This window comes from Rhincodon typus, chromosome 35 (genome assembly GCF_021869965.1).
Source record: "Rhincodon typus isolate 14 chromosome 35, sRhiTyp1.1, whole genome shotgun sequence".
In the NCBI taxonomy this organism is placed as follows: domain Eukaryota; kingdom Metazoa; phylum Chordata; class Chondrichthyes; order Orectolobiformes; family Rhincodontidae; genus Rhincodon; species Rhincodon typus.
The window spans coordinates 2030027-2038542 of NC_063366.1; the positions used below are offsets into that span (position 1 = coordinate 2030027).

General features: G+C 41.9%; 1 pseudogene; it reads left to right on the forward strand.

Annotated features, from left to right (window-relative positions):
* The first annotated feature begins 2682 nt into the window (after window positions 1–2682).
* Window positions 2683–7693, forward strand: LOC109920672 (annotated as a pseudogene).
* Window positions 7694–8516: the final 823 nt, after the last annotated feature.

Here is an 8516-nt window from a genome sequence, read left to right on the forward strand (position 1 = left end):
GTGGTGAACATTGTGTTTGCTTCTTTGCAGGGTCTGCTGTCAAGTTGCTTGCCGTTTTTTTGTTGTTGCCTCCTGTACTTTTTCTTCCTGCCATAGGTTCATTAAGGCATTGCCACTATATTTTGTCCTTTGGTGTGTACAAGGGCTTATTTCTTCTTTTCAGATATCATGCCTCAGTCTGTGTTCCTTTTCATCATAATGCTATATTGACAGCAGGAATATTTTCAGCACAATTTCTAACAATAATGTTGGGACATCTTATCTCAATGGGATCTTTTCTACTCTGCTCCCCATATGTTCCCACATCATTGCTACAGCTTTATTGCATCAATCTCTCCTTGGATCCTACTGTTAACTCATTACTCAGTACAGAATACTGTCACTGTGCACAATTATGGTGGAAGTGAATATTTAACTGGCAGATCAGTAGAAATCAAGTGGGATGTTTTGTTCTGAATGGATGACAAGCTTCTGAGCATTTTTGAAGTTTTACTGACCCAGGCAAGTGGGGAGTGCTCCATCAGACTCTTGACTTGTCTCTTGTAGATGATGGACAAACTTAGGAGAGTCAGGACTTGCTAACTTTCTTCTCTGAAACAGTTTACATAATTTTACAGTTGACTTCCAACTTTTTGAAAGTCATTTTACCCATCTTGAATTTTGTTCACCTCCATGTACATTTGTCAGCATTCACAGCAGGATGGAAGAAGCCCTCCCTTGGACCTTTAAGATGCAACTCACACAACACCAGCAGCAACAAGAACAGTGGCAGCAACATGAGCATAGGCAAAATCAGCATCAGACTTGATTTGATTTGGTTTGATTTGATTCATTGTAGTCACATGTACCTAAGTACAGTGAAAAGCTTTGTTTGCAAGCAATACAGATAGATCATCGTAAGCAGGTTGGTGAGAGTCGGCTGAGCCACCTGAGTAAGAAGAGGTGTTGTTGTGCCTTCTTGGCTGTTGCGTCTATGTGGGAAATTCAGGACAGGTTGTCGGTTCTTGTCATTCCTAGGAACTTGACGCTCTCAACCCTCTCAACCTCCACTCCATTGATGCAGATGAAGGTATGTTCTCCTCCTTTCTTTCTGAAGTCAATAATCAGTTCTTTTGTTTTACCAATACTGAGAGAGAGGTTTTTATCATTGCACCACGACACCAACGCCTCTATCTCTTTTCTGTATTATGACTCATCATTGTTTGATATCCATCCTATCACAGTGGAGTCACCAGCAAACTTGCAGATGGAATATGTTTGGAATTTGGCTTCACAGATGTGGGTGTACAGGAAGTACAGTAGGAGGCTGAGAACGCATCCTTGGGGGGGGGCCACAGTGTTGACGGTTATTGTGGAGGAGGTGCAGTCATTTATCTTCACTGAGTGTGGTCTATGGGTCAGGAAGCTGAGGATCTCGTTGCAGAAGGTGGAGCCAAGACCTCAGTCTCAGAGTTTTGAGATCAGTCTGAGTCTGATGTAGGTGTCCTTGTTGTCCAGATGTTCCAGGGATAAGTGTGAGGCTAGGGAAATGGCATCCACTGTGGACTTGTTGCGTCGGTAGGCAAATTACAAGGGATCAAAGCGGCTGGGAGGCTCAGGTTGATGTGGGTCACAACCAGCATCTCAAAGCACTTCATGATTATGGAGGTCAGAGCCAGTGGGCGGTAGTGATTAAGGCACTTTGCACGTGTTTTCTTTGGTACTGGAATGATGGTGGTCTTCTTGAAGCAGGTAGGGACTTCGGCTTTTAAGGGGGGTATTTCAAGATGTCAGTGAATACCTCCACCAGCTGGTCTGCACAGGATCTAAGTGCATGGATGAGGACTCTGTCACTTTTCTTGGGTTAACTTTCAGAAAGACTGATCTGATGTCTGCAGCGATGACAGTGGGCAGAAGTGCGCTCAGTGCTGTCAAGGTAGGTGACTCCGTGCTGCTGGCATTCTGCTCAAACCGAGTATAGCATTGAGCTCATCAGGGAGGGATGTATTTTTTGTCCATTCTCTTGCTGTGCTTCATTTTGTATTTTTAACCTCAGTCAAATGCCAGCTCACAGGACAATAGGGATTTATATGGTGAATCAGCTCCATCACAGGGCTCAAAGTTAGGAAGATGTGTCTCATGAAGCTTAGCTTCTCAGTGCAGCTCAATGTCGGCTTCTGCTGTCTGTTTCTTCCCAATGAATTCATTGTCTTGTATAAAACCAGATGGTTCACTTCTATCCTCAACTGCCTCAGTGTTCCTGGTGCAACACTGAGGGAAATGGGGTGAGGAGGCATGGGATTGGAAGGTGTGAAATTGGGCAATTTGCTCCTCTCTGACTCCAGTGCAGTATTGAAAGAAATATGATCATGTGGGGGTCATGGTTCATAGAGGTCTAGTCAGAGCCAAGAGGGAGATCAGTGTATAAGGTTGAAAAGGATTTACAATTAAAGGACCTTACCAACATTAATCAAAACAAATAAGCACAAAATTCGCAGTAGCCTTTTCCGATGAATCATGGAAGGGCTGCTGCTCAGAAGCCTCTGTGCTAGCTGGTGATATAGCAAGCCACCCAAGCCCACTCCCCTGTCTTCTTCCAGTAACTCAAAAAATATTTCATGCATTGGAAAATTATTAGATGTTGTGAAAGGATCTCAAACCAGTGAGGTTCTGTATTTACAAAAACACATTATTATATGCACAATGATATATTTCTCCAATATTGTGTTGTTCACCCATTTAATATTTTCATCAGTTTCAGCACAACCTGAATCCACTCTCTGTTACCCAGAATCCAATGACACTAATAAGGAACAGGACCTGAGTGAATTTCATACACAGAATGAAATAGGGCCTGTTGAGGAATTACAGCTAGATGCTGGATTATCACCACATATCCCAGTGGAATGGAATGAAAGACCAATTGTGTGGGAACAAAGTTTAGTCCAAACAAAAACTTCAACCCCTGAAAACAATGTTTTTGATATTAATACAATAGAATATTCTCCAGCCAACCGCATCACAGAACTAATAACCCAACTTGGCTTAGAAAAACATTGTCTCTAAGTGATGTCCTCAACATAAACACAGAAGCACTTCAAAATAAATCACCAGAATCCCCTCAGGACAATCCAGGATACTTTCTCCAGAATTTAATGATGGTCAATTCAGAGGCAAGGAACTTGAAATTCAAACTGACTAACACACAAAATCAGTCAGAATTGAGAAACTTGGATCTTCTCTCTCTGGATGGAAGCTGTGAAAGTTTATACCATCCCCTGGATATCATTGTGTCTATCTTCCTGTGTGCTGATCCATTCCTTCAGCAGGAGCTAATGGTAAAGGTGTCCTTGTGCCAGTTTGCATTGGCACTATTACTGCCTGCTAGTGGTAAGGGCTGCACCTTCCTGCTGTGGACCCTGCTCCCCATTGTGAAGAAGTGGCACCCACTCTCATTCCGAGATAGTACGGTCTTTTAGGAAACAAACATGGTGATTGCTGACATTCTGATCTTTTCCTTCGTTTGACTCAGTTCCTGTTCCATCTCCAAATCTATGATCCTAAATAATGTCCTCAGCTCTTCCCAGCAACATCACAACTTCTTTTTTCATTTCAACATGGAATGTGGCAATCTACCTCATAGGATTTCTGATGGTCTTGTCGAGTTGTGCTGGTATCTGCCCAGTGGGATTGAGGATTTGGATCTTTTCCTAGAGCCAATGACTAAATTAAACCTTCGAGGTGACGCTAAAGTATTCCACACACAGGTTCAGTTTCTGGCAAACATTTCTTCAGCTTGTTCTAAGGAAGGGTCACCGGACCCAAAACGTTAACTCTGTTTTTACCCTCACAGATGCTGCCGGACTGGCTGAGCTTTTCTAGCAACTTTGATTTTGCTCTCTTCAGGTATTTTTCTTTGGATTGGTAATGTTGATAATGAGACAGTGATAAGCAAAATTCTGCAGTCCCTCACTCAGTCTCCAGCAAGTACATACATTGTGCTCACTGGGAACAGTGTGTACAGTGAGATTAAAGAACACTTAATGGAATTTATTGATTCCTCAGTGTTGAAGAAGAATCAAATATTAGCACAAGTAATTAGAAACAATGCAGAATTTACTGAGGCACTGCAATCTATATTGGGAGAAGTTATGGTAAGAACCCATCAGGAGATGACTCACCAGGGCCTCAGGAGTTTGGAGAAACTGGCAGAAATTGCGAGGGACAAGGTAATTGTAATAGATGAGGATGACAAGTTGTGTTTACTCGGCAAAGCAAGATCTGAAAACATTTCCAATTATATTGAAGGAAAAGTTATTCGTCAACATAAATTGGAAAGTATGTCTCTTCAGGTCCAGGCCCGAAACGTCAGCCTTCCTGCTCCTATGATGCTGCTTGGCCTGCTGTGTTCATCCAGCTCTACACCTTGTTATCTCTATGTCTTTTCAGGGTTTCACTTGGCAGTCGGTTTCCAAAATAGAAAAAGAATAGTGTCCCACAAAAGACGAGAGGAAAGGTCGACACTAAGATATTGTAATGACTTTTGAAGAAGCAAAGAGAAAATTTCAAAAACAGCCGAGAGCAAAAGATATATTGGCTGATATGAAAAGATTCATGACAGCCCTGATAGACAGGGATGAGAGGAAATATTTCCTGCAGTGGATGAAATTCTGGTTGAATACTAAATCAAGAGACACTCTCTGTTTTACATGAAGCGTACAAGGCTCTGTTTGAGAAATCTCATAAATAGTCACAACAGAAAAACTCTACAAGCAACCAACAGTCACAGGAACTCGATCAACAGATAACTGCCGGTTCCCTTGGACTCGAATATTTCATGTGAGAAATCGGACTGATCTACAAAACACTTTTAAACCAGGAATATCATGATAAGGAAGAGAGTCATATTGTGCAAATGCCACCCTACATTGTTGCTAACCTTATGTTGGATGTGTTCCCTCTGGAGCTTATCGATGGAGATATTTCCAACATCCCTTTCCAGTGGATCACTGATGTGCTGAAGGCAGTTTAAGACAGGACTGGCAGAGAGACCCGTGTGTTTGTGCTGACAGTGCTCGGTGTGCAGAGCACACTTCTCAACACCATGTTTGGTTTGCAGTTTGCTGTGAGCAGTGGGCGGTGTACCCATGGGGCCTTCATGCAGCTCATTAAGATGACAGGAGATCTGCAAATGGAGCTGGGCTGTGGGTATATCATGGTGATCGACACTGAGGGGCTGAAAGCACCAGAATTATCGAACATTGACGGCAGTTCTGAACATGATAATGAGCTTGCCACCCTACTGATTGGGTTAAGCTATGTAACATTTGTAAATATGGCCATGGAAAACTCCACCGAGATGAAGGATGTGCTGCAGATAGCGGTCCATGCATTTATACACATGGGAGAGGTGGGGAAAAAGCCTGTTTGTTACTTTGTTCACCAGAATGTGAACCATGTGTCTGCTCATGATCAGAATATCAGAGGCCACAAATATCTGCTGGAACATCTGGATGCGATGACACGAGCAGTGGCAATAATGGAAAAACAAGATCGACAATTCAGTAAGTTCTCAGATGTGTTAGATTATGATCCGATGGAGAATAACTGGAATGTCCCAGGCCTGTGGCATGGGAATCCACCCATGGCAGCTGTCAATGGCGGTTACAGTCACAAGGTGTTTGAGCTGAAGAAAAAGCTTTTTCAGAACCTGAAAGAGAATACAAAGAAAGGGAAACTGTCAACAATCTTTGAGTTCATCCAATGGACTAAATCCTTATGGAGTGCAGTGAAATATGAGAATTTCATTTTTACTTTCCAGAACAGTCTGGTAGCTGAAGCTTACAAGGAACTTTCTATTGAGTGGGATCTGAGGAAAGAGATACATTCCTTCCTGGGAAGAGCACAGAACAGAATTTTTAACACAAATCAGGATCCAGGAGAGGAAGCTGAAAATTTGAAAAGTGAATGGATTGTATTTCTTGATGAATAGAAAGATAAAGCTCTTCAGAAATTGAAGGAATATTATTCCATGGGCAATAACATCAACCTTGTTGAAAAATACAGGGAGGATTTTGTCCAAAGCATTGAATCTCTGATCATTGAGCGTGTGACGTACGTGGACAGGAGTGTGATGACAGTGCAGAAGAGAAGAGCTCTGCAGAAGCTGAATGATAGTAAGGAAAACTATAAAAGTCGGATTGAAGTACAGGTCAATAAACTTATGCAGCAGTACAGCCAAGAAAATAGGGAAATGAATGAAATACAACTGAAGGAAGTGTTTGAGAAAATGTGGCAAAAGACAAATTTCAACATTTAAATATTTGCCATCACCGAAAGCCAATATTGTGAAAGACATGGAACAGAGCCTCTGCCAAAGCATGCCCACAGATACCAAACTCCTCAATCAGAGACTTAGCAAGAAAACCCTGTGTGAACTGAAGGATAAAAAAACTCCAAACCAATCAGAATCACATTGAGTCAAGTGCATTTTATTCCAAATTTATGCCTAAAGTGATTTATTCAATGTTTGATACAAAAGATCTTGAAAGAGCCCAGCAATTGTATGACATGTGGGTGAAGGAGTGTAAGTTTATAATGAAGACAGCAAGACAGGAGCAGGATTGTTACTCTAACCATTGCCGAGAACTCCTGAGAGTCATTGACGAGAAAATCCAGAAACACGAGGATCAGAAATTCACCTTTACTGAACATTTCAGGGCAGATTTTAAACTTCACATTTGTAGGTTTGTAGTTAAACAATACGAAGAAATGCATGAAAGATTTAGAAAGAAAAATGATCCCCTGGAATGGTTAAAAAAGGAGAAATCAGCTTACTGCCAAAGTTTTATGAATATCTACCAAGAGACAGATCACACCAAACAGAGAGCAAAAGCGTTCTGTGAAAATTGCCTGATCCCAGCCATAATGCAAGCTGTTGATAACAGTCTGGGAGTGGAAATTGTTCAGTACATGAGGCAGCATTGCAAAGGAGGGAAATTCTTGTACCAGAAAAACTTTAAAGTGACTCTGATGCTGTATTTGAAGGGGAATGACAGTTTTGAGGAGTATTATCGATATTTACAGCACAGCACAGCCCATCACGTCATTCTAATTAGACTGGCTGAAAGAACAAGCTTTTCAACACTGTGCATTCACAAATGATGGCCAACTTCCTCTGCTGTGCTCTCTTGCACTGGATATTCTGCACGGGTTACCAATCGAGTGAAGGAAACCTTGGAGGATGAAACAGACATGATTGATGAGATTGATATTATCCCAATATTTAATGAGAAACTGAGTGATGAGATACCGATTCCACAGGAGATGTTAGGACCTGTTACTTTTCAGTCTGAAAAGATTAACCCACAGAACTTTAACCAGGAAATTATATGTTTTATCAGTACAAATTATCTGACTGATAGGAAAGAAGATTGGGAGAAGAATATTGCTTGGAAAATCTCTCTCCCACAGATCCAGTCAGTGAATTTTATACAATGTGTTGTGGCTATGGGGAGTGGTGTCCCTTCTGTGGCATCCTGTGTAATGTACAAATAGGGACTACATACAGCACAGTGCTGAAAATCACTGGAGCCAAGGGCTGAATGGGTATAAACATCATGATGCTGGGAAACTTGTATCAGAAAACTGCACAACAGAGTGACACTGCTTTCAGAACAAAGAGACCAAAGAACTACAACTTACATGAACTGCAGAGAACAGAATAAATGGTATCATTTCTGGAATATTCATCCTTATACTAGCATCAAAACATCAGCCTTTTGGAAATGGGTCTAATGTAAATATAACCAAGAGTTTACCGATAAATACTCAGCGCCACAAGCAGGCAACATTTCCAGCTGAAACCTGTCCTGGGGTCCAATTAGAAAAGACATTGGAGATATATACAAGGTGATAATTAATGAGTTCAACTAACTCATTAATTTTAATGATCTTTTTTCGAAGCTGAGAAACTCCATCATCTTCATCAACCAAATCCGTCTCCAAGCCCTTCTCCCTGGTCTCTCCTCACCTCACCCCTCTACTAAACTCCATTCTGAGCTCTTCCCCATTGCATTCCTCTAGTCCGTCTCCTCAGTTTGTAGCACAGTGAGCTCTTTCAGGATCCCTGCTTGGTGTCCACATCTCAGCTGCTGGGTTTCAAATCACAACAGTCTCTTCACCCCCTGAAGTCACAGCCAGTCCCACAAGGGTGGCAAATTGCTCATAGCCACTTGAGTTTCATTACGATAATTCTGCTAGAAACCTCATCCTGTGCTGAGGTTGTGATCTGGATTTTATGAGTATCTAGGAGAAATTCTCCAGCCTATTTAATGGATTTCAAGGAGTTGATCTCAAGGTGACCTTTTTCCTGAAATGGTGTGGAGGTAGTGAAAGCCAATTTACTTCACTGGTTCTTGGGCATAAAGATTTAAAAGGTTAATACAGGGTGTTGAGGTGCAGTGGCAGTGTCCCTACCTCTGAGCCAGGAGGCCTGGTGCAATGTCTACCGGCAAAGTGTGTTTTAACATTTCTGA